Below are 25,910 nucleotides of genomic sequence, written 5' to 3'. Positions count from 1 at the left end.
ACTTCTGCCTGCTGTTTTTCAAACGTTTGTGTCTCTTATGTCTTGGATACTGACATCCAAATCACAAGTACTGACACGAATACCTAAAAACCAACAGTGGGGTGCAGTGCTCTGGATGCACAGGATAGGATCACATGTTATTCAATTGATCCCAACATAGATATCCATATAACTTGGCATGTTGGTATGTTAGACATTGCACTACAGTTTTTTGGATAATGCTTTTTATTTTGAATAGGTTCACGGAGGTAACGTATATAGTTAAGTATTTTTTAAATGTAAAGGCTTAATGATACTTATTATCTTGATTTTAATTTACCAGAACAGATGTAAATAACTCCCACAAGTGACCAATCAGTAAACCTGCATAGTAGAGTCCAAAATTGGGTCGGGTACCCATGGGTAACAACGGAAGAACCGTAAAGTGATCAGGTTTTGGGCAAAAAGTCCCTGATTCCTTGACCATTCAGGCAGTCCATGGTAACCCAGCTGGATACCCAACAAAGGTGTGGGGCTTGATCCCCTCCCATCCTCTCTTGTGGTTCTTCCAGGTTTTTATTTTTATGTGAAGATTTCTTACTGGAGTTACGTCAAATGTGACATCACTTCCAGATCCGCATGTCCCCCGAGTTGGAAGGTTAGTTGGCCTATTGCTGGTTGGGTCAAATTGCAGATTTTAGGTACGGATCGGGTACCCATTTCTCAAAAATGGACCCGCACAGGACTCTTCTGCACATCACCATTGGTAATTTGCAGCAACCTTATCTCACATGACACTTTTCAAGATAGGATTGCTGTATACCTCAATGGTAAAAACCATTGAGGGGGGAAAAACAGACAAATAATATAGTGTAGTACTTATGAGTAACGTCTTACATACACATATACTCTAAAAGTTGTTAAAAAGTGCTAAATTCACACCCAAATTTTTTGTTGCATGCCACCTTAATACATATGCATTCTATGGAATACAATCCCCTATGGTAAGGAAAAGTAGAAATTGCACCCATGGTGTCTAGTTGTAGTTCCACAAGAGCCCACAATCCGATTTCCCAGTGAGTTTAGCAGGTGATCATACTTACAAGAAGTAAGTTAAAAAAAGGTTTTATGATTGGTAGGTGTCCTGGTTCGCTTTTAATCTTCTTGTATCCTTAGTGGGTAAAATGAAGCAACATTCCTTTTTTAAAATCGCTTTAAGAACATTGCAGCGCATCCATCTGGTGATCCAAGTCTGTTAGCGTCTCTCTTGTTCCAGCACGCGTGTCTCGGTGGCTGCTGCTTCCACACTCCTATTTCACCGCTTTGTAGGGGATTGTATTCCACAGAATGCACATTATAATCCACCTTCTACATTGATTGCATTGGTGTCAAGCTAATGAATCTGTGCCCATTTAACACTACAGCTGCCAGCAGCTAAGGACAAAGTTACATATATTGTTCTATGCTAGCAGCTGCTAAGTTCTTCTGCTACAGTTAATTAGCCAATGAAGTTTACTGTGTTATTTCTTTAACATTCTCATTTTAGTGGTTTTAGAAATGACAAATAAATTCACTTTCTCTAAGACCACAAACACTGAACAATGCACTAATAACATTCAAATCTCAAAACCTCTTAAAAGTTTTTCGGACAATTACTAGAGGGAAAAAAATCAGAAAACCTGTAAAAGTCCGAATTGATTAAAAATGTACGCACTTCAATAGTCAATGGAATTATTGTATTAAAATTTAGTATGGGAAATCTTATCTGTATGTCAAACTTCGCTCTACCTCAGGGTAACTACTACACTTTAGTAGGGATGTAGCGAACGGCGGAAAAAATGTTCGCGAACATATTCGCGAACTTGCGACAAAACATGCGAATAGTTTGCGAACGTCGCGAACCCCATAGACTTCAATGGGAAGGCGAATTTTAAAAGCTAGAAAAGACATTTCTGGCCAGAAAAATGATTTTAAAGTTGTTTAAAGGGTGCAACGACCTGGACAGTGGCATGCCAGAGGGGGATCAAGGGCAAAAATGTATCTGAAAAATCCATTGTTGACACAGCGCTGCGTTTTGTGCTGTAAAGGGCAGAAATCACACTACGTCACTCAGGTGATGTTTCTGGACACGGAATGTGAAAAATCTCACACAGCTAGGTGGCACTTGGTTAAAGACTGGGCAAATAATGCCTGCAAGGGCAACGTATACACTACAGCCGTTGGATACGGAATATATTATTGCTGCTTGAAAAACGTCACTCGGGTGGTGTTTCTGGAGACGGTATTATTATTGATATTTAGACAGCTAGGTGGCAGTTGTTTGAAGAACAGATGCAGATGAGAGATCAGCAGCAGGACAGACAGCTGCCCACAGCAGCTACATACAGAGCACTGCAGTAGAAGGTAGATTACTAGCCAGCAAAGCTACCTAACCTAAAATGTCCCTCAAATCCCTGCAGAGTTCTGTCCCTACAATACAGAGCAGTATCAAGTAGATTACTAGCCAGCAAAGTTACTATCAACTGTCCCTCAAATCACTAACAGCTCTCTCCCTACACTAGCTCTTCCAAGCACACACAGGCAGAATGAAAAAACGCTGCAGGGCTTCAGTTTATATATGGAAGGGGAGTGGTCCAGGGGGTGTGGGGGTGGTCCAGGAGGGAGAGCTTCCTGATTGGCTGCCATGTATCTGCTGGTCTGGGGTGAGAGGGCAAAAATAAGCGCCAGCTAAGGCGAACCCAAATTGGCGAACGTCGCGCGACGTTCGCGAACATTCGCCGAACGCGAATAGTCGATGTTCGCGCGAATTAGTTCGCGGGCGAACAGTCCGCGACATCCCTACACTTTAGATTTGTCTAAATTCTGTTTTTCTTCCTGCTTCCTTCTATATGTCTTATCCAATCTCCTCAGATTGTTGCAACTTGACCTGCCTTCTCAAGTCAAGTATGTAGAATTAGAACATCAGCTTTCTGCTGAATCTGCAGTTGGAATGGATGATTGATTTTGACTCTAACATCTAAGAAAGGTGGAAGAGTTTGTGGTAGGCAAGATAATCTGACAGATGGAGCTACCCACAAGATCAGGCAAAATTATAGTTTTGTTGTTCCTATACTATGTATTTCCAATACAGAAGATACAGTTTGCTAATATGACTGCCAAGTCTTTGCTACCTGGGAATGTGTTATTGTACAGTAGCTCACAACTACAGTTGCACCAGCTAGAATAAGCAGATGTGATGTTACATATATAGTAACATAGTAAGTAAGGTTGCGATCTCAGCCTGGCAATTATAGGCCAGTAAGCTTGACATCTGTGGTGGGCAAATAATTTGAAGGCTTGTTAAGGGATCACATTCAAAATTTTGTCCTAATGAATGGCATTATGAGCAACAATCAGCATGGCTTTATGAAGCATAGGTCATGTCAGACGAATTTGATTGCATTTTATGATGTGGTAAGTAAGATTCTGGACAGTGGGGGGGCAGTAGATTTGATCTATTTGGATTTTGCCAAAGCGTTTGATACTGTGCCCCACAAACGACTGCTTTCTAAACTAAGGTCTGTTGGGCTTAATGGAGTCGTTTGCACATGGATAGGAAACTGGCTACAGGATCGGGTACAGAGGGTGGTTGTTAATGGGACATTCTCTACTTGGAGTAAGGTTCTTAGTAGGGTCCCCCAGGGCTTAGTATTGGGTCCACTTTTATTTATCTTGTTCATTAATGACTTAGGGGAGGGTGTTGTAAGTAATGTATCAGTGTTTGCAGATGACACAAAATTATCCAGCCCAATTAATTCCATCCAGGATGTGGCATCCTTGCAACATGATCTTGACAAACTGGCAATGTGGGCAGCTAAGTGGCAAATGATATTCAATGTTGATAAATGTAAAGTCATGCACCTGGGATGTAAAAATATCCAAGCCACTTATACCCTTAATGGGACTGCACTAGGCAAATCCATTATGGAAAAGGACCTTGGAGTCCTTGTAGATGATAAGCTTGGCTGTAGCAAGAAATGCCAGTCGGCAGCATCAAGGGCAAATAAGGTCTTGAACTGTATTAAAAAGGGGCATAGATTCAAGGGAGGAGGGGGTCATTCTTCCACTGTATAGAGCACTTGTAAGGCCCCATCTAGAATATACCGTACAGTTTTGGTCTCCATCACTCAAACAGGACATTATTGTATTAGAGAGGGAACAGAGAAGGGCAACTAAGCTGGTAAAAGGTATTGAAAATCTTAGCTATGAGGAAAGACTGGCCAAATTGGGGATGTTCACGCTGGAGAAGAGGCACTTAAGGGGTGATATGATAACTATGTACTGTATAAATATATAAGGGGATCATATAATAATCTCTCTAATGCTTTATTTACCAGTAGGTCTTTCCATCTGACATGAGGTCACTCATTCCGATTAGAAGAAAAGAGGTTCCCCTAAATATTCGGAAGGGTTTTTTTACAGTGAGAGCTGTGAAGATGTGGAATTCTCTCCCTGAATCAGTTGTACAGGCTGATACATTGGATAGCTTTAAGAAGGGGTTGGATAGCTTTTTCGCAAGTAAGGGAATACAGGGTTATGGGAAATAGCTCATGGTCCAAGTTGATCCAGGGACTAGTCCGATTGCCATTTTGGGGTCAGGAAGGAATTTTTCCACCTCTAAGGCAAATTAGAGAGGCTTCAGATGGTTTTTTTTTGCCTTCCTCTGGATCAACTGGCAGGTAGTTAAAAAAAAAAAAAAAAAAACGGTTGAAATCGATGGACATGTGTCTTTTTTCAACCTTACTTACTATGTTACTATGTTACTATATATGTGCTTTATATTATTCCAAGAATTCAAATTATCCATACTGTTCAACTGCAGATAACTGTAGACCCATGATACATGTTTAAAACAAGATAAGTGACTCTGACAAAGTTGCAATGTAATTGTGGGTGCTAATTTTATATGACTGAATTACCCCTATGACTGAGCCATAGACATGAAAATATCATACCACTGATAGGAGAGATGAAAAAGCACTGTTAACCCAGTCTAATTTAGGTTAAACCCAATCAGTTCTGGTTCTCTTCAATTGTTTTCCAACACTTGGCCCACTTCCATCCTGATAGTTTCATTTGTAAGCAGTTGTTGGGGACATTTTTAAATTTAAGACAGAATTCTAGTAACACTGCATATACAGGTATTGGACCTTGTGTCCAGAATGCGTGGGACCTGAAGTTCTCCTGATAGAGGATCTTTTCATAATTTCGAGCTTCTTACCGTAAGCCTTCTAGAAAATCATGCAAAAAAAAACAAACAATAGACTGGTTTTGCTTCCAATAAGGATTCATTATATCTTAGTTTGAATCAAGTACAAGGTATTTTTTTTGTTATTGCAGAAAAAAAGGAAATAGTTTTTATAAATTTTAATTATCTGGATAAAAATTGAGCCTATGGGAGATGGCCTTTCTGTAATTCAGAGCTTTCTGGATAACATGTTTCAGATAATGGATCCCACATTTGTACAATAATTTTGGGCTAAGCAGTAAATATTACTCAGCCACCACATAATAAACTCTACACTCACAGACTGTCATAGAAACAATATTAGCTGCTCAAATCAGTTTTATTTCCAATATAGACATAGACATCAATGTAAATGATAATTTTTGAGATCTAGTTTAGCTGGATATAAAGGGAAATACTGTAACCGTAATACCAAAAGTAGTCCAAACCCAGCAGGATCAGCAAAATACTTACACAGGTTTTTAGTTCAAGCTCCATAGGAGTTAATTGAAGAAGAGCAGTAGTGCAGAGAGTAGTTCTTACACAGCAGAAAGAGCATGACACTAGCAGAGATTATAGTCCAGACTCAACAACTGTTAAATATAGCAAAGAAATTGCAGAAATAGCTAAAAGCTATGTTAGCTGAATACAGCAAATTTGTAATGCAGATGGTGGTTCTGGCTGGGCAGTGCATAATGCAGGACAGTGGAGAAATCAAATGCACAGATGGGACATATGAAAGTTAAATGACACATACATCTGGCAGCTCAAAAGTTGTAAGGCTCTCACCCAAATGCAATGTCAAACATCTACTTACTCAGTGAGTCCAGAAGGAAATATTTGGATAGTTTTGACTAGTGAGGAGAAAATGACCAATAAATATACTGATATGGTCAATACTAGATATACTAGATAGTCAAGGAAGCCTGAACGGGTACATCCAGGCATGATAAGTTAAGGGCAGTTTTTAAATCTGCTTTTACATAAAATTTCCTCAAATTTATTCTGGTGAATGTAAGCACCTAAAAATAATTTCACCCACCAGAGCCTGTACCTCAGATAAAAGCCCCCTATTGAGCTCTTCATCCCCTGTGTCAGGAGAGAGACCCGAGTACGGGCCACCATGTTTTGGAAACAGTTTTAGGCTATTGGTGTCCATTAAGAGTTAAACACTTTAATATCATGGAAAATATTAAGGTTTTTGTAATTATAAATACCAAGTACATTCTACATGGAACACTAAACTAAACACTAAGCAGACTTGCTGACCTTAATATAGGGCTATGCAATTGGAGGCCCACATATGGAGTGCGGAGGGATTTTTATGGCCTGTATAGTGTGCCCCTTAGTGCTCTTTTAGGCAGAACTTTATCACTAGATAAAAAATCTGCCATGAGATACACATCATATGGATAGAGCATGCAGGCCAGCCCTGTCTTTACTACCTGGGCAGAGGGCAGGAGACCTGCACTGTACGTAATCCACAATTTTTGTTTCATTGGTGACCTGTTATTTTGGCGTTGCGGATGGTTGGGGGATTTTTTTTTGTCGGTGGGGGGGGTATGATTATTGACCCTATTAACTAATACTATTAAAAAGAAAGTTGTTAGGGGTAGACTCCTTCCTCCCCTTCTCTGACCATATTTATACCTCTGCCAAAACATTCTTCCTACTCAATATTGCCCAAAAAAGAATGTCCCATGCCCCTGAAATGTTTGGGGAAAAATGTTAACCAACAAAAGTCCAATAGTTAGGACTTTTGCAGGCAATCTCGTTTAAAAAAAGGAAAAGTTGCCAGCGTTTTTACAACTTTAATGCATTTCCGGCAGATAGTATATGATGTTACTGACATAAGATTGAGGAAGATGTAGCTTCATTTTAGCAGATCGCCTGGTCTGAGATGACAAAGTCAACTCTGGCGAAAGAGGTAACGTTTACGGAGTAACGACCGTTCGCAAGAGAGAAAAGTGTGAATAAATGCTAGCAACGGTCCCGCTCACTAGGGAATTGTCTCCAACACCTGTTATTTAATTGGTGATGTCCCTGGGGATGGGATTTCTTGTGAAATGTCGCTAGCGTTAGCCGCTTCGCCCTTTAGTAAATCTGCCCTAGTGTTCTGGGCTCTCTGGCAAAAAGCCTCTTATGTTAATGAAGTTTCAGAAATGTTGTATCTTTTTAAAAGTCAGTTTACATTCAAACACCGTGTTATAAAGCTAACATTTTTCATAGTCAAGAGATCTGCTACCAGATACTTATCAAGAAATCCCTCTTGGCACATTCTGATTGCAAAATAATATCTGCTTGGCATTCCATAATGTTAGCACAGCAAAGGAAATCTTTAGCATCTGAGCTACTGCATTATTAAAACCTGCACCATTAACATGACAGCATAGCAGGCTGATAGAACAGGGGTCCTGTAATTTTATTACAGCTGGAAGTTGACTATTTTTTCACATAAGAGCAATTTGTTCTAGGTGTATGTGGGTTGTGGTGTATTATCATTGCACGGCGATACAATAACCTTATTAGATACTTAATGCTTACCCAATAAGGCCACATATGGGATTCTTAAGAACAACCCTCTTGTTAAGTTCCTATTCTGTGTTTTGAATACTAATATTAATCAATGTACTCAGTGATTAATTTAAGCAGAGCTGCCAGAGGGACTGTTGTTCATTTTATAGGATAAACTTGGGATTAGCAATGTGTTTTAATTACACGTTTTATTTCCCTTAATTAAAATGAGACAGACCTGCATTCCAGAATTCAGAATTGATGCTTAGGTGGAAAACAATTAAGGTACCTTTCCAATTTTCCTAAGTATATCATGGAAGATACGTGCAATTATAGGCTAGACACAAGGTGGTTTTATAATAGTATAAACGCAGCATGAAAATGAGGGATAAATGCAGTCAAATGCATCCCTTCTGAGACTTCCTGAAAATTTGCTTGATGGTAATTATGTTCTCGTTCCGGGAATCTTAGCTTAACACCTCTTTACTTGAAATCACATTAGAAAGACTCCTTGTTTAAATGGAAACGTTAAAAATCCAGCAGTGGACTGACAGTAAATTGCTGTACTCGAATTCCTTGTTTGTTTCTTTAGATACAAAGTGGTCGCGCAGTAGAGAAAACTAAAAAAAGGAAAATGTAAACAAGAGAATGATTTAGAATTAAATGCTATATAGAATATGATGTCATTTATGCTGCAGTGATTTAAATCTGTGCAGAAATGTTACTTTACTTTTAATATTATGGTGCTGATTTATTACAAACCACACTTGAGAATCCATAAGGATGGAGGGTTGTTAGATCTGTTTTATCAAAACTTCCCTGACAGTCAGAAAAGATTGAATATCTGTGCCAATTCATCAGCATGTGTTTGACTACTTTGAACAGTCGAATGCCATTCTGCTCTGTGGGCAGTTTATAAGCACAACCACTTATCCAAATCCTTGCTTCCCAATGCATGCTGGGAGGATAGATTCGGAAAAATTACCCAGGATGGAATTGTTATTGCTACTGTCTTCCCCTAGAGTGATCAGTGAAAATAAATAAAACAGTGCTGTTGTACAGAATGTACAGAAAAAATGGTAAACCAAAGCTCATCTGTATATTGTGTGTTCTGGATAGACATGCCCCAAACCTTCAGAAGACCCAAAGCGGCTAAGCTGAAGCCCCAAAGCAGTGAAAAAACCCAAGGCCACAAAAGGAGCCGAAGCCACTAAAGGAGCTGGAGAAAACCGAAGAAGCTGCAATTGCCAAGGACATGGAAAAAGATTCTAAGGTAAATTCCCCTTATCACCAATGTTTTTTTTATTAAACCCCGAGCCATCAATATATTGTTTTAATCCTCTATAGGCCCCTGGCGACCAGTATTATATGGGGCCTCTGACCACCAATGTTCTTTTTAAACTTGTAAAAGGGGGGCCTGGCCACAATGTTTTTTTTTTTTTAACCCTGTCCCTGGCCACCAATGGGTTTTTCTAACTTGTAGGAGGGGGGACCTGGCCACCAATAAAGTTTTTTTTAAAAAAACTTTCGTGGGGGTCCCTGACCACCAATTGTTTTTTTAACTTGCAGGGGGAGCTGGCTACCAATGGGTGTTTTTACTTGTGGGGGGACTGACCACTAGTGAAGTTTTTTAACTTTTATGGGGGGACCCTGACCACCATTTTTTTTGTTACTTTTTGCAAGAGGCTGGCCACCAGTGAAGTTTTTTTAACTTGTATCGGTGGCCCCTTACTACCAATTGGTTTTTTAACTTGTAGGGGGACCCCGACCACCAATTGGTTTTTGACTTTCATGTTTTAGTACCCATGTTTATGGGGCTTTTTTGTACTCAATCCATTATCAATATATTTTAGACATTGAGACATTTTGTGCATAAATATCTTTAAATATATTGATAATTCAGAGAACCTCTTGTATTTGTCTATATGTTTTGTGGTCACAGCTTCATTGCACCCCCACCTAATGGTTTTAAAAATTAGTGGTGAGCACAACTTTCCCTTGTTTGTTATGTGGCTTTTTTATTGGGGTGTTTGGGGTCTAGGGCAGGGTCTGTGGTGGGCAGGGCCCAGGGGGCCCCAGAAATATTTGTTATATGGTGCCCTGTAATTTCTGATGGTAGCCCTGCTCACAGATGTCATGAACAGGTGTGGCACAAGAGGGACAAACGTTATTACAAAAAACATGTAATGTACAAAAATAAGCTTGCTGGCTTTGTGCATAGGCCTGACATTTTTAGGGGTATCATTTAGAAGCTCACCTGGGCAAGACCTGCAGAACACATCATCAAGATGTGCAGCCAAGCCCAATACTTACCATCTTCCTTTTTGCACTTTGCACTTGTGTGGTGTATTGTAAATGACCCCTAATATATCTGTTACATTCACTATTCTACCATTACTCATAATTAGTCATTAGTCATAATTAGTCATAAACTGGTACATATACACATGTAATGTATATACATTTATAAAACATGTATGCCTTGATCACTTTGTAGTGGGGTTTTCAGTTTTCAGTTTTATTGTTTTTTCCCCTTAGAGACATTTTCCTGTAAAATAATGTATGATAATTGTTTATGAAAAGATCAGGAACTAAGCCCTTCTGTCTGCATTGCTACAGCATCATTAATACTATTACCAAGAATTTTGTTATCTAGAAAAAGAAAATGGACATGCCATTTGCCATTGATTCCTAATATATCTTTTTATTCAATACTTTGAATTTGCTGATAACCGGACTAGCATAAATCCATGTTGATGACAAAACAATCATATTTGTTTTTAAGGGGCCTATTTATTAAACCTCAAATTTTTCTATTTGAGTTTTTAAAGGGGAATTTTTAGAAAAAAAAGATTTTGAGATTTATTATGCTATGAAGCTGCTAAAAATCCAAATCCAAAAATACTCCAGCTAAAACCTGTCAAAATCATGTAGTCCATGACCGACGGTCCTTTTAACAATTGGAACATGTTTTTTTACCTACAGGATTCTCAATAGTTTTAGTTTGTTTGCTCTGGTTTTTATTGGCCTTCTGTGACAATTGAATAAAGTCAAGTTTTTGGGGAGTCAATGCCAAAAAGTTGCACAATTTGGATTGATGCATGACTTTTTCATGACTTGAGTTTTAATGCTAAATTAAGTGGATTAGGGTTTGGGAGTTTTGTCTTTTTTTTAATAATAGTACGAAAAAGTCGAGTTTTAGTAAAAACCACCCTAAATGATAGCTTTAACTTTATGGTGAGATATCTTGTCCACAAAACCCCAGGCCTCTAGCATTTTGGATAATATATTCCATAGCTGTAAGTATGGCATCTGTTGCCACCTCCCATAGACTCCATTTTAATCAAATAATCCACATTTTAAAAAAATAATTTCCTTTTTCTCTGTAATAATAAAACAGTATATAGTTTTGATGGCAACTAAGATATAATTAATCATTACTGTAGGCAAAACAATCCTATTGGCTTATTTAATGTTTAACTGATTATTTAGCAGACTAAGGGGCCCATTTACTTAGCTCGAGTGAAGGAATAGATGAAAAAAAGGTCGAATTTCGAATGTTTTTTTTGGCTACTTCGACCATCGAATGGGCTACTTCGACCTTCGACTTCGACCTTTGATTCAAACGATTCTAAACTAAAAATTCGATAGTCGAAGTACTGTCTCTTTAAAAAAAACTTTGACCCCCTAGTTCGCCACCTAAAACCTACCGAGGCCAATGAGAAGGTCCCCATAGGCTTCCTAACAGTTTTATGATCGAAGGATAATCCTTCGATCGATGGATTAAAATTCTTTGAAGGATTTAATCATTCGATCGAACGATTATTCCTTCGATCGTTCGATTGTAGGAATTTCGCTAAATCCTTCGACAATGATATTCAAAGTCGAAGGATTTCAATTCGGCAGTCGAATATCGAGGGTTAATTAACCCTCGATATTCAACCATAAGTAAATTTGCCCCTAAAGGTATGGTGATTCAAATTACGGAAAGTTCACTTATCGGAAAACCCTTGGTCCCAAGCATTCTGGATAATAGATCCCATACCGGTAGCTGTATTTAGGAAAGCTTTTCTATGTTGTGTTGTTGTATAGCTAAAATAGTACATCATTTTTGCCAGGCCTGGATTTGTGGCACGATAACAGGGAAAAGCTTCTAGGGAGAGATTTCTGCAGATTAGTGAGGCCTGTACCTACCCCACCAATTTTAGTTGTTAAAAATGATCAGTGCACTTTAATAATATCTTTAATTAAGGAAGATCTGGAAATGAATGAATTGCAAAGTTTTTTCACAGCTATTTTTATTCACCTTCCTATATTTCTGGTGGCCTACATAAACGTTTAAAAAAAAAAAAAAAAGCCTTGGTGGCCTGCTGATACAGAATAAACAATGTGTATTTTCACCTTCTGACTTCCTTGCATATTCTCTAGGGTACTTATTTTAAAATTTTGTTGCAAAATAAACCATTACTTCAGTGCTTAAAATTCTGGGCCATAATACAATAATGCACTCAAAACTGGATTTAAATTTTTAATCTTCAAAATATCAAGATGAGCCATTAAACCTCCCCCAAAGATCTGCTAAGCATATTTATGGTTTTATGGGAAATAAATTCATTAAGCATTTATGAGGAAACAGTATCAGAATATGAAATGCAATAAAGTCAGATTACTCGTAAATTACAAACTACACAAACACATTTTGTGAATATGCTCAGGGTCCAGAAGACAGGGCATTCTCAGTAGAGTGTATATGTGTCACTTTATTTATTTGTAAGCTAAATATACCAAATATAATAACCTAAGGAAAAGAGCTATTATATATTAAATAAGAGTAAGGCTTAGTGATGGGCGAATCTGTCCTGTTTCGCAGAAAAATGTGCAAAACGACGAAAAATTTGCAAACGCATTGAAGTCAATGAGCGTCAATTTTGACGCCCATTGACTTCAATGTGTTTTGCGAATCTTTGACAATTTTGACACTTGTAACAATTTTTATAAGGACCACTGTTTGATCCAAATGCATCATTTTGACAAACGACAATTTTTGTGCGTGCAACAATTTTGATGTGCTCCATTTTTTTTTTGACGTGCATTTTTTGCCGGAAAATTTCCGCCGCAGTTTTGAGAGTTTATTTGCGGGCTGCGAAAAGCAGGATCCATGCCTGCCGAATTTATTCGCCCCTTAACTAGTAAGGGTCGAATATCGAGGGTTAATAAACCCTCACATTCGACCCTCGAAGTAAAATCCTTCGAATTCCAACCCTATTCATCCTTGACCACAAATTTTTAGGAGCACAGTAGAGCTAATTCACAAATGTGGAGCAATTGTGCCCACATATACAACTGTTAGGGCAGATTTATCATGGGTCAAATTTCGAAGTTGAAAATACTTCAAAATTCGACCATCGAATTGAATTGAAAAAAGTATATTCGCACCGAATTTGGCCATTTGCGGTCGAAGTAAAATCGTTCGATCGAACGATTAAATCCTTCAAGTCGAATGATTCGAAGGATTTCAGTGATCGATCAAACGATTTTTCTTCGACTTGAAAAAATGTAGAAAACTGCTCTAGAAGTTCCCCATAGGCTAACAGAGCACTTCGGCAGGTTTAATTTGACGAAGTATTGAATTCAAAGTTTTTTTTAAAGAGACAGTACTTCGATTATCGAATGGTCGAATATTCAAACTATTTTACTTCGAATCAAATTCGAAGTCAAAGTCGTAGTATCCTATTTGATGGTCAAAGTATCCAAAAAATTACTTTGAATTTCAAATTTTTTTACTTCTAAATTTTTTTCAATGGTTAATGAGACCTAAAATGTCCATTAATGTTATTTATCGGTCTAAATACCATTTAATAAAACAGCTTTACCAACAGATAGATATGCTGTAGGTTAAACAAAAAGATCTGTTGAAACTTTAAATTTTCCCCAAAGCGATGAAGAAGTCCTGTTGTTTTGGAAATTAACTCTTTCTCTGTTATGCTACTTTGAATAAAAAGATCCTTTGAAATTACAGACATTAAAAAGAGACAGACATTTTCGACAGACTTAATGGAAAATGCATGTAGCATTTTTTAAAAGTAAACCATTTAAATAGTTTTTACTATGTGTTTAAAGGAACAGTTCTGTATAAAAATAAGGTTGGATAAATAGGCTGTGCAAATTAAAAATGTTTTTAATATATTTATTGAATGTAATGTAATGAATAAAGCCTGGAACAAACAGATATTTATTGTAATAGCCACAACATAGCTTCCTCCTTTGCCTCTCGCTACCCTGTTAGTAATGTGTCTATAAAGATTCTCATTTATCCAGGTCAGGCTATATAGTATCTAGTACAATTAAGTCAAAGGCAACTTGACATTAAAGGGATACTGTCATGGGAAAAAATTTTTTTTTCAAAATGAATCAGTTAATAGTGCTGCTCCAGCAGAATTCTGCACTGAAATCCATTTCTCAAAAGAGCAAACTGATTTTTTTTAATTCAATTTTGAAATCTGACATGGGGCTAGACATATTGTCAATTTCCCAGCTGCCCCAAGTCATGTGACTTGTGCTCTGATAAACTTCAATCACTCTTTACTGCTGTACTGCAAGTTAGAGTCATATCACCCCCTCCCTTTCCCCCCCCAGCAGCCAAACAAAACAACAATGGGAAGGTAACCAGACAACAGCTTCCTAACACAAGATAACAGCTGCCTGGTAGATCTAAGAACAACACTCAATAGAAAAAAACCCATGTCCCACTGAGACTCCTTCAGCTACAATAGAAGGAAAAACAGCAGCCTGCCAGAAAGCATTTCTCTCCTAAAGTGCAGGCACAAGTCACATGACTTGGGACAGCTGGGAAATTGACAAAATGTCTAGCCCCATGTCAGATTTCAAAATTGAATATAAAAAAATCTGTTTGCTCTTTTGAGAAATGGATTTCAGTGCAGAATTCTGCTGGAATTGCACTATTAACTGATGCGTTTTGAAACAATACTTCGAATTTTCGTGAATTACACACGAAATTCACAAATTTTTCGGTGACGTGAAATAGCCATCCTGACATTTTATATTTTTCAGTAGAAAAACTCTATTCGTATGAATCGATTACGAAATAAATTGAATATGTTTTGAATTTTCGGGTCGGAACCATTCGATCAAATATTAGACATTCACATTTTTTCTTAAATAACCTCCCAGTCGAATTGTGTGTATATTAGAGTTACAAAAATGTACTTGAATTTGAAATTCAACCTCTAAATGGCCTCTAAATGTCCAGTTGCGTTTGACTTTATTCTACTAGATACTACCCTGTTAGTTAGTCAGTGACTTGAAGGGGGCCTCATAGCACATAACTGTCCAGTTAGTTCGCTTTCGATCCTTTCGATCCTTTCGATTGCACCAGGGATGTGCAAATTTTTTCGCCTTGTTTCGCTGCGTAATTGACGCCCATAGACTTTAATGGACGTTGCCGACATATTGTTGGCTGCAAATTTTTGGCAAGGCGAAACGGGTCAAATTTGTCCAAGCAAAGGATGAGGTTGTGTTATAGCTATTGTGTTAAAAGTACTGTGTTATATCTACCGCAATGGTGGTGCTGATCCTTTGTTGACCAGGCACGGTCCCTTAGCAACAGCAATTTAATTCACAGATCCGCACACACACTATTCTCTGCAGTCGGGCGTGGCCCCTCTTTTTTATTATTATATCACCAACAATATCAATATCGCTGATGAAAGGAGGTTAAACCCCTGAAACGTTGATATTGTTTCCCAAAAAAAACTTTGATTTTTCAAAATCGACCAATTAACTCCAAATAGGTCATAGGAGGTCTCCCATTGGCTAAAACAGCAATTCGGCAGGTTTTAGATGGCGAATGGTCGAAGTTGAATTTTTAAAGAGATAGTACATGATATATTTCGATATTCTAATTTTTGCATTATTTTCAAATTTGAATAGAATTTGGACTATTCCCTAGTCGAAGTACACAAAAATTTGGAAAACATCAAAGGCATTTATTCAAAATGGCACAGAATCTGACAAAAAAACGACAAAATTAAGTTATTACCCAGCAAGAGTGAGCTGAAAATGTACTTGCATATTAGCCTGAATGGGAGCAGTATGAGCATTATATTTTACAAGAGAAGTGATTTTGAATTTTGTTTTATATTGCACACAGCATTTTTTACTTTGCATTTCAAATTTTCGCATAAAAATACCTACACAAGATGTAGAATTTTAGAAGGGCGTCTTTTTAGGCTTTAGTGTTGTATAAAAGTGATTATATTTGTTACGTTTCCCTCACTTTAAATTAAGTATTAGACTAGACTGGAAGCATAAATGAGGCTTACTATATCAACCCAAAAACAAAGTAACAAATCACCCCAGGAGTGCCTTACATTCTTCTCTTGGCTCACCTCAGCACATGATCAGTCTGCTCAATGACGATAAGTTAAGTTGATCAATTTATGGTTTGAAGCCAATCTAGACTTTTATCCAAATAAGTAAAGGGGTAATGTTTCTTTATTTGCAAACCAGCATTGCCATTTAGAGTGCATGAAACATAAACAAGAAATGCCATAGAAAATCCTCTTATTACATTTATTATAAATATATTCAAATAGCTGATCTGTTAAATGACCTAGGCAGCATCAATGCCACCGTTCCTTCCCCGTAACTACCGTACTAATTACAATAACAACACTTGAAGCCCAGGATGGAGTTTTAAGCTTTATTGATAACATCAATGTAAACAACATATAACTTTAACCCCAACTGGCTCCCAAAATCCTAAACAGTTGCTAGGCTACCTGGTCTCGGCATCGCTTCTGCCTGTAGCAGCCGCCTTTCACTTCGGGAGGAGCCCTCTGCTAATTAGATACTGCCAGGTCTTAATAAGATAGGAGCCAAGCAAAAGTTCTGTATGAGCAAAGGGGCACTGTCGTTATAAAGTCTTTAGACGGAAGGTACAATTCTTGCAAAGCATAGTCAGACAGGCTGGGGTTGGTGCGGGCATGTTACAAGCAGGGTCAGACAGGCCGGGTCGGTGAAGGCACTGTTCACGGATAGTCAGGCAGACAAGGGTCAATACCAGTATAATCAGAATAGTCAGGCATGCAAGGGTCAGAATACTCAGAGTTCAGATTAATCAGGCAGACAAGGGTCAGATTTGGCAGAGTTCAGAATAGTCAGGCAGGCAAAGGTCAAAAACAGGAATCAACCAAGACTAGAAACGCACCCAGGTACTAACAAGTTAGGCCTAACAACGGGCAATCAGTTTGTATAAAAAGGCCCTTTAAATATTCAAAAGTTCACGGCGACAATCGCGACGCATAAAACCCAGAAGTGCAAACCACGCGCGCCATAGGAGAACCAGCACCTGGAGGAGAAAGATCACCACAGCAGGCGTCCCCGCCGGCCCACTAGACCACCAGGATGAGTCTTCACAGAATGCTTGCTCAAGTAGGAGCAAATGGCCTCACTCAAAACCTTACCCAGAGAAGCACCACCACACTTTACAGATATACAGGGAATACTGCCCCAATTGTCCCACTCTGGCAAGCATTCCTCCACCTACCTAGCTGCTTGACAAAGGGGCGTGACCCCGAAACGTTGCTCACTTCCGCAATAATCATGCAAGGTGTTCCTTGCTTGCAGCAGCCTATGTGCCTCGGGATGATTTTTGCTTGATAATTGATTTGAGGTGACCGAGCCTCTACCATAGTGCACCAGACATGGCTTGTTAAATTTAGGGTGTGCGAGAGCCTGCTGTATTCACTCTGTAGGTAAGCCATTCCCCTTTCTCTGCTAGCAACAATAAGGGGCCCATTCACTAAGTTCGAGTGAAGGAATAGAGGAAAAATAGTTCAAATATCGAATGCTTTTTTTGGCTACTTCGACCATCGAATTGGCTACTTCGACCATCGAATTGGCTACTTCGACCATCGAATTGGCTACTTCGACCATCGAATTGGCTACTTCGACCATCGAATTGGCTACTTCGACCTTCGACTACGACCTTCGACTTTGAATCGAACGATTCAAACTAAAAATCGTTCGACTATTCGATAGTCAAAGTACTGTCTCTTTAAAAAATTCTTCGACCCCCTAGTTCGCCACCTAAAACCTACCGAGGCCAATGTTAGCCTATGGGGAAGGTCCCCACAGGCTTGCTAACAATTTTATGATCGAAGGATAATCCTTCGATCGATGGATTAAAATCCTCCGAATCGTACGAAGGATTTAATCGAACGATTATTTCTTCGATCGTTCGATCAAACGAATTGCGCAAAATCCTTCGACTTTGATATTCGAAGTCGAAGGATTTTAATTCGGTAGTCGAATATCGAGGGTTAATTAACCCTCGATATTTGACCCTTGATACATCTGCCCCTAACTCTCTACTGCCTCTGGTCTTCCTAACCAGGTCAAAGCTCCCCTCCCTCCACTATGGTCACTCGGGAAGCCCTATATATTTTGTGTTCCCAATTTAGAAAAAGCAAATCAGCAAAACTAAAAAACTGTTACTTTAATTAGGAAATAATAGTAAGTCCTACTTCACTTAAAATGTGCTTGTGTTCCATTAGGGCAATAGCACTTAGGTTGTAATTGTGTAACAATGCAGAATGAAGCATTTTATTGTCCATCTTGCAAGACAAGGGACAATTTTAAGTCAATTTTAAGAAAATAATTGTACATTTTAAAAAAATTATTTCTTTTTTCTCTGTAATAATAAAACTGTGCCTAGTACTTGATGGTCACTAAGCTGCATGAATTTATATTGGTGGCAAAACAATCCTATTGGATTTATTCAATGTTTAAATGCATTTTAGCACACTGGGGTTATGTAATAAGTTTGCCCAGGAGTAGTAACCCATAACCAATCAGCAGATAGAAGTTACTGGTCACATGTTTAAAAGAAAGCAGCTTATATTACATATGGGGGTTAAGGTATGGTGATCCAAATTACAGAAATATCCCTTATCTGGTCCCAAGCATTCTGCATAACATATCCTATACTATTAAGCTTATTGTAAGTGTGGTGAGTTATAGTCATCATAAATACCAGCATACTTGCTGCATTTACTATTTGTATGGATCTTAGCCATTTTATGTAACGATTAAGCATTGATGTGATTAACATCGTTTAAGATATATTATGTTTTGTGTGGCGTAATTATAGTTTGCTCTCTCCTTTTTTCAAATTAGCTTGGGGTAATTGAACAGATTATAGTTTAATTTAACATCTGGGGCACTATCAAATACAGTTATTTTGTGTGTGTTTGAGGTTAATATTAAATTTTTTTTAGTTACACAATTATATTAATAGCAAAATTGATAGCTTTGTTCATAACTACAAGCATGATTACATAAAGCAGAGGCAGAGTGATGTTGAGATCACATTTTAATCAACCATAAAATAGGTCCTCTGACGTTTTCACTTTATTAGAGTAAGGAATCCAGTACAACCTGGGCAGGTCCAGAGCATGTTTCAAGCCCTCCTCTATTAATAGAATGGTGCCAGTCCAGGTTCTTGGCTTGGTTACTGAGTGAGTTTGTCAGTCTTAGCTGTTACTTTGCATCCTGAGTTCCTTGATTGTGTTATTGTCCAAAGATTAGCTTGACAAAGGGTCAGGTGTGACCCGAAACGTTGCTGTAATGCCCTAAAAGGTTCCAATAAAGGCGTTTTAATTTCTAAAAAGAAGGTGGTGCTGTTTCGTCTTGTACTACTAAGTGTATACCCGTGGAAAAGTGGCCACTGGATAACTTGCACCACAAGAAAGAAAAAGCCAGGAGGCTGTGCTGACTACCTTGTATATACCATTGTCCAAAGATTATGTCAATTGCTTATCTACTACAGTAGTTTGCACTGCAGCAAGCTGCAACTTACCCCCTGTTGCAATTCCAGCTCTCCTTCCTGTTCTTCTCTGTCCAGGAAAGACTAATTTCAGCATTATTCTTGTATGTGTTATACGCTTACAATTAAAGTGACTGCTGCTTACCTGCACTCTGACCATGGGCTCTTCTCTTGTCACATCTGCTATCCTGGTTCAGTTTTTTAACAGACTTAAAGCCTGCAAACACAGCTTTACCTGAACATTACATTGTCTGAGTCTGACAATTAGACAAGAATCAGATGGACATTGTTTTAAGTGCATTTTAGGGGATCTAATTTGACTTAAAAAAAGTTGAAAAGATCTGGGGCTACAGTTTCTCATGAATCTGAATACTCACATTTACTTATCACCTGTATAATCTGTATATTTTAAACTAAAAGTACAACAACATATTAATTAATCATGCAACTTTTGTACTTAATAAATTAGACCAGTTGTATAGTATATGTTATTGGTTTAGTACAGGTATGGGATCCATTATCCAAGAAAACCATTTTCCGGATTGAGGAAAGGCGGTCTCCCCTAGACTCTATTATCATCAAACAATTCAGATTTTTAAAAATGATTCCCTTTTTTACTGTAATAATAAAACAGTACCTTGTACTTGATCCAAACTAAGATAGGTATATAAGATAGGTAATTTTAGGGGTCTGGTAAATTAGCCACCCCTAATAATATTGGCAGGTAAATCCCCAGTGGTATAGACTCCTAAATGGGTCCTAACAGGGGACCTATGTCATTATTCTTCCTTAAGATATGCCCTTGGTGTTCTCAATAGTGACCAGTAGATGGCACTGTGCAAAAGTATAAAACCCTTTGTAGCCATGCTCTCAGGGTCCATCTTGCTGGCTCTAGCCTGAGCAGGCAGGCAGAGCTCGAGTGGAACCTAGATATGTCAGGTCTAGTAAGGATAGGTTACTCACCATAAGGGGTCACTCTAGGAGTGACAGATAAACAGGTTATTTAGCTGAGCAGCTCAAGGCTCCGACGAGGAAAGTTAGAGGGATTAAGATCCTGGGTACTAATTGTCCAGGAGTAGGGATTAAGTGCATAGATTTAAGGATGTAGAGATTCCCCTGGGTTCCACTTAGGGAAAAGGCTGAAAGCTGGGTGTACTTTCATTGCTGCTGTGTATGTTCTCTTCCTTGTGGGGACTAATACGGACCAAAGTTGCTTGTGAGTATATGTCTGCCCACTGTTGATGTATGATCCTGCTTGCTCTTATGTACACTCCATTGAGGATTGTATTGTTGCACCCTGAACCAAGTTACAGTTACACTACACCCTGCCTCCACACTGTTTGCGAGGGTTACTCCCTAAAATTTAAGGTCTCACCTGGAGCACAATATTGGGGGAATTAATTAGTGATGGATGAATTTGTGCCGTTTTGCCGAAAAATGTGCGAATTTCCCGCGAAAATCATGAAATGGCGAAAAAATTCACGAAACGGCGCAGGGGTCTCGTTTTTGACACCGGTGTCTGTTTTTGAAGCTGGCGTCCGTTTTTTGACGCCGGCAGCCGTTTTTGACCCCGGCGGCCGTTTTTTTGACGCAGCAATTTTTTTTTTTGACGCCGGCAAATTTTTACCAGCAAATTTTGCTGGAAATTTTTTGCCGTTTGCACAATTCGCTGCGAATTCGCGCCTGACCAATAAATTCGCCCATCACTAATTCTAATCCTGTATATTCTAAAAAGAGAATGTATCTCTGAAGCAATGCTCTCTAATGCATATACTGTGCACTCTTTTTTTTATACTTCCAATGTACCACCTTAGGTGTTTAAATGTGTGGCTTGAATTAACTTGGAAACACTAATATTTCTGTATTATTTATTATGTTAAATTATGTCAAAGTGTATTCAAGGTTAAATAAATGCACCCTTACAATGTGTTAGTTCCAGAATATTTTGTAGACATCTTAATATCTTTCTTTTATTCACATATTCTGCTTAAAGGCAGAATGATAGTTGTGTTAACAACAATCTTAATAACTAGTGATCTGTTGTCATGCCACTTCATTTTATAACCTGCTTTAGGCTACTTCAAAAAAAAAAAAGGAATAAACTGGTATTGTACGAAAATCTGCTAGGTTATGGCATAGTGCTATTCATATAATACTGCTTTAGCCAGATTTCTGGAAGATCATGCGTTTCGTCAGTTTGTATATGAATCTAAGACTCAGTGATACATAAGGAAATATATGTGATTTGACAGTGGAAAATGCTAAAGGTTTCAGTGTCAATACTGAAAAGTAGGAGACTGGGTTTTGATCATGTTTAACATTTCTCTAGCGTGCGCAACTGGACCGGTGGCTGGGATAGGTTCCACTACGTCTTGACTGGGCTAGACAAACTTGTAGTGGTTGCTAGCCCTATGGCACCACCTTTCCCCCAAGGGACTTGCCACTTCAGTCTGCTACTGCCTATTTGATGTTATAGGCCAAAAGAAGAAGTGTCTTAGCCAAGGCTGCCATCAGGGGGGCACAGGAGGTACAAGTGTACTAGGCCAGGGCCTCAAGGGGAGCCTGGCAGTGCTGCACTTTTCGAAAGAGCTGGGCCCCCATTGACAGTGCTGAATCCCGAACAGCTGAAGTCCCAAAGCAGTGAAAAGACCTGAAGCAGCGAAAAGACCCGGAGCCACGAAAATACCCATAGTCCTGAAGCGGCAAAAGGACCCGAAGTCATGAAAACAGCTGAAATTGAAGTCCTGAAGCGGCGAACAGACCTGAAGTCATGAAAACAGTCGAAATTTAAGCCCTGAAGCGGCAAAAAAAAGTCACGAAAGGAGGCAAAGTTGAAGTCCTAAGCCACAAGTTCAATTCTACTGAACACCAATGTGTGTTTTATTATTTTTTTTATCCCCTGCCCACCAATGTATTATTCTAATTCTGCCTATTTAAACTTTGAAAAGATGAGCGCCAACCACTTAGGCCCCTGAGGAAGCTGAAGTAGTCAGCGAAACGCGTTGGGCGGCATAGGTGGACGGTGGCAGCTTAGCTCCCACTTTGTCCCTACGTAGACAGGCAGGTTTATGCTGACAAACTTGGGGCACAAATGGAAGGGTGGGAGCGGGTAGTGTTTGCACTGTAACCACGGTTTATACTACTACCGGCGAAGTATTTCTGTTGGCTGATTAAGATACCACCGTTTCCACCATTTGCTGGTTTTTAAATGAATGTTTTTTTAAGGACATTGTTCCTGCACTGCGGCCTTATGGGCTACTAGCAGTGGGTTTGTCTTTTGTGGGCGCTCCTCTTTTTAGCCTAATTTTATTAAAAGTTAAGTTTTATATAAAGCAGTTTTGCCAATTATACTATATAGGCGCCACTCTGAACTAGTTTGCTTTGAAGTGAGTGTTTATGGACTAACAGTGTTTTGATTTCACTTCTTCTTTTTCTTCTCTACAGATACAGATTGTAAAGTGATTTATTTCTATATAATTATGAATATTTCATATTCAACCTATTTCCTTGATATTACTATATAACTGTTTTCTAGTTTGTGCAAATGTGAATACTGTCACATATTACATATATTTTCATAATTGTGCTCCTTGTTCCTTAAAAGTTGTGGAAATTACGCCATAATCCCCTAAAAGCATGCAGTGAATAGACCAATGCCTTGCATCCACTAACATTTACAATCACCTCAGTATTATAAGCAGAGGTATTTTCATGCTGAGAAGACACACAGTTATTAGCACATTGAAAAGCTAAGCCCTCTTTCAACATTAATTCAATGAACAGGCTATTATGACCTTACTTACAGGGGAATTTAATAAAAGTGGGAAGTAGAAAAATATTTTCAATGTGAAATGTATGCATTTGTGCAAACAAACGTGTAATATGTGTATGTTATGGTACTAAACAATTCAAAATCTGGAAAATGAAAGTAAAGTCACATTCTATTTTGAGTTCTTAGGAGCAAGACCAAAACAAATCAGGAATTCACTGAGATCCCTTCTTTATTAACAAAGCCAACCCTTCCCCCAGCTGCAGTCTGTTAGGCAAAGAGATAAAGCTCACTATAAAAAATGATAAAGCTCACTGTACATGGATTTGTTAATGGGTTGCTGAATTGCTTAACTTTGCTTATAGGGACAGGAAGTAGTATGTGACTTTTCTTTCTTTTTCCGATTTTACACTGTTTAGTGAAAGAAATCCTAAAAGCTCTAGATATTGCTTAATTTCAACCAGCAGGCAAAAAGAATCTTAAGCACAAGTCCTATTCACTGCTCATTTAAAGAAAAACTATAACCCCCCAAACAATGTAGGTCTCTATAAAAAGATATTGCATAAAACAGCTCATATGTAAAAACCCAGCTTCATGTAAATAAACCATTTTCATAATAATATACATTTTTTAGTAGTATGTGCCAATTGGGAGATCACAAAAAGAAAACTGCCATTTTAAAAAATAAGGGCCGCCCCCTGGAATCCTAGGATTCACAGTGCACACAAACAAAGCAAACAAACAACACATATTAGGTCACATGAGCCAATTAACAGACAGATCTGTCTTTTGCTGCCACACTTCTTCCTGTTACAGTTAGAGTTGTAGTATTTCTGGTCAGTTGATCTCTGAGGCAGCACAGAGATCACAAAATGGTGGGTCAAAGCAAGAGATTTAAAAGGGCAATATTTACTTATATAAACATTATATGCCAGTTTGATAAGATTCTTTAATATGACACTACATTTGATATAAACTATCTTTTGCTTAAGTATTCATTTTGGGGGTATATATTTCCTTTAAGGAGATTAATGGATGGCAGGCAGGCCCGGATTTGCGGCAAGGCCGCATAGGCCCGGGCCTAGGGCGGCAAAAAAATAGGGGTGACATGCCGCCCAGCCGCATTATGGAGACGTGTGAGTCCCCATTCATTTACAGCAGCTGCGCCGGCGTTTTTTCGCCGGCGCGCTGGGAAGGGGAGGTGAGGTGGGCGCTAGGACCGCGCGGCCGCCTGGTCGGACCGCGCGGCCTAGGGGCGCGCCTCATTGAAATCCGGCGCTGATGGCAGGTGATAAGGGCAGGGCCCTGGTACAGGCTGTGTATACCTCAGAATGACGTGCAAAGTAGACTCAGAGGGTTTCTATGTGCCTCCCCCCTGCCTACCTCTTGAATAGAGTCTTGCCTAATGCAGGCATTGTTCCATTCAAAGCACATTCCGTATATCTGTGGATATTTCCACAATGCCCCACACAGTGCCTGTTTGCAGCCTTTTTTTGCACATTGCATTGGGTATTGTTAATAGGCCCTTATACATTGAATGACAACTGTGCTGGCTGGACATTGAGTAGGTAGGGCTTTTCATATACTGTATATACTATTAAGAAGAGACTTTATAGTGTTTTATACACATTTTATGCTTATAAGTCCTAGACAACAGAACAAAGGCTTCACCATGCACAGTATTTGTTTTGAACTTAGTCTTAATAAAGATGAATGGATTTTAATTTATTTGAAATAAAGGTTATGTTTTAACACATTTTTCACACCGAGAACTGTTAATTGAGGTTGCTAGGTTACATGAATGCATGGTCAGGCTTGGCAGCAGGGAAGAGAGTGAGAGAAAGAGACTGCTACTGATTTTAGTCTCAATACATATTTTAACTAAGTAGAATGTGCCTTTACTTTCATATTTATGAATATATAAAAATAGGCACAAATGCTATAACAATGTGTTGTTCCCTTTTCACATATCAAATGTCTGTGCCAATCACTCGCATATACATTAAACCCAAACGGACATAAATGAATTATTCATTAAAACCTACATCGCTTTAGTTGGTCACAAAAAAAGACCTACAGTACTAGACCATATAATGTATTGTGTTTTCCAGAAATCCCTTCAGATTTTACATATATTTTATATATATATATATATATATATATATATATATATATATATATATATATATATATATATATATATATATATATTATAATAAAACAAAAGCAAACGTCTTATTTGTTGTTATGGTTTACCATAAACTCATATTTTATTTTTTGCATAACCAAAAATACAGGATTGGAACTAGGGGTTTGCAGAAGAGGAACAGGTCTAGGGCCCAACTGAGGTGGGAGGGATGTGCTGGTCACATCTCTTCTGTCTGTCTTCTCCTAGTTTCATCCCATCTTTATATCTTAGGGTGCACAAGTCTTTTGCACAATCACATGGGGGTGGGTGGACAAAGTAGACATGTGGAAGGCAGGTGGAGTGGGTACTTGCCTTGGGTGCTGTAACAGAAATGCTGGGAAATTGG

The sequence above is a fragment of the Xenopus laevis genome, chromosome 1S, assembly GCF_017654675.1.
Source record: "Xenopus laevis strain J_2021 chromosome 1S, Xenopus_laevis_v10.1, whole genome shotgun sequence".
Lineage (NCBI taxonomy): Eukaryota > Metazoa > Chordata > Amphibia > Anura > Pipidae > Xenopus > Xenopus laevis.
Note: the sequence above shows the minus strand (reverse complement) of the source record.